At 42.3% G+C, this 1,840-nt stretch overlaps 1 protein-coding gene across 1 annotated transcript in view; it reads right to left on the bottom strand.

The window, feature by feature from the left end:
• Window positions 1–1,840, bottom strand: part of LOC102834369 (chromosome unknown open reading frame, human C10orf11) — a 1,226,642-nt gene that overhangs the window by 523,210 nt on the left and 701,592 nt on the right. The window lies entirely within an intron of this gene.

Raw genomic sequence — 1,840 nt, 5'->3', positions numbered from 1 at the left:
TTAAGAATGAGTTTTCTAAATTGGTTCTCAACTCTGACTACTTTTAAAAGCACTGAGAACTCTGCCTCCACTAGCAAAGTGGGCAAGGGTACTTGTATGGAGTTATTAATCTGACCATTTGAAGTCTCACCAGAAGCAGTTTGCCGTCTGCTGGCAAGGCCAACAATACACCTGCACTGTCCAACCTCAAAGGAATGTTAACCCTCTAGCACCGGATCATAATTTAATGTGCAGAGACTTTGATTGCCTTTCCCTGCCACAAGACATCACACTAGTCCACTAATTGATGACTTTATGCTGATTGCACTAAGTAAAGAAGAGGTATCAATGATTCTAGACTTATTAGTGGGAGATTCACCCAACCCAAAATTCAGGCATCTCCAACCTCAGTGAAATTTCTAGGTGTTCAGTGGTGTTGGGGTACAGTGAGATAAAATGAAGAATAAATAATGGGATCAAGTCCTGGCCACAACTAAAAAGGAGAAGCAACCCCTGATGGGTCTGTTTGTATTTTGAAGTCAACACGTCCCTCATTTGGGTGTGCCAATCCAGCCTATTTATCAAGTGACTCAAAAAGCTGCTAATTTTGAATTTGGCTCAGCACAAGAGAAGTTACTGCAATAGGTTCAAGCTGCCATGTAAACAGTTCTGGCACTTGGACTATATGACCTAGCTGATCTAATAGTGAAGTGTTAATTTTCCAAAAATTAATTTCTTTTAGAAAGATCAGTATGAAGTTAGTCCCTCTGAGGTGGAGAGTAAAGACATCCCAAAAGTCCACATTTCCTGAAACGCTATGTTAATGTTGTTTTTAATGCCATTGAGTTGGTTCTGGCTCATTACAACCTTGTATAGGGTTTCATTTGGAGCAGCTGGTGAGTTTGAACTGCCGACCTTGTGGTTCAAGCCAACCTTACCGTCAAGTGCTTTATCCTACAGCACCACTCTATAATTCCTGATATCAACCACTACTCCTTCTCTCAGTATTCTTCCCAACATCCCGGGGGTCCACAATTCACTGCAATGTCTCACACAAGTCACGGCCCATCAAGGAAATGACTGACGCAATTGTGGACTCTGGCAATTCCCTATATCCCCTATTCTGCACTTCAGATGTCAGTCTGGAGGATTCTCCCCATTCATACAGAATTGGGCTGTTGACTCAGAAGGTTGTAAAAGCTGGCAAATCAGGTCAGGCTACTGGCTCAAAAGTCCCAAGAATGAAGGTCAGATGGAGGCAGGCGAGCTTGATTAGTCAAGTCAAGATTCACAGTGCCTACTAGCCTCACCAAGATTGCTCATTTTATACTTAGAGTTTCACGTTTTTACAATCACTAATAACTCTGTTAACATGTACAGCTGAATCATATGATTCCATCAGCATCTTCTCTCACCCAGACCCATGAGTAAAAGAGTCCTTTGGTGGCAGTTCCAAAGACTAAGACCAGAAGAGACATTCAATAATTCATTCACTATGCCATACAGTGATAGTTAGAGATGCAGTCTGGAGTCTTTGGCCAGACTGTATTGATGAATCACAGCACAGACCCTTAGGATTTTGGAGCTAAGCCTTTGGTTAGAACTACTCTCCTTTTGTAAAATAATTTATAGCTTGTTACTGGGTCATTGAGAGACTGAAAGCCTAATCATGGGTAATCAAATCACCATGTGACCTGAGTGGCCTTTTATGAGTTAGGTGTTAACTGACTCAGGGTTATACAGTTGGACTCCCAAAGCAGCGCTCCATCATTAAACAGAAGTGGTATATGTAGCGTTTGTTGTTGTTGTTGTTAAGCGCCGTCGAGTCGGTTCCGACCCATAGCGACCCTGCACAGGGTTT

The sequence above is a fragment of the Chrysochloris asiatica genome, unplaced genomic scaffold (genome assembly GCF_000296735.1).
Source record: "Chrysochloris asiatica unplaced genomic scaffold, ChrAsi1.0 scaffold00020, whole genome shotgun sequence".
NCBI lineage: Eukaryota > Metazoa > Chordata > Mammalia > Afrosoricida > Chrysochloridae > Chrysochloris > Chrysochloris asiatica.
Note: the sequence above shows the minus strand (reverse complement) of the source record. Positions and strands in the feature narration are given on the sequence as shown.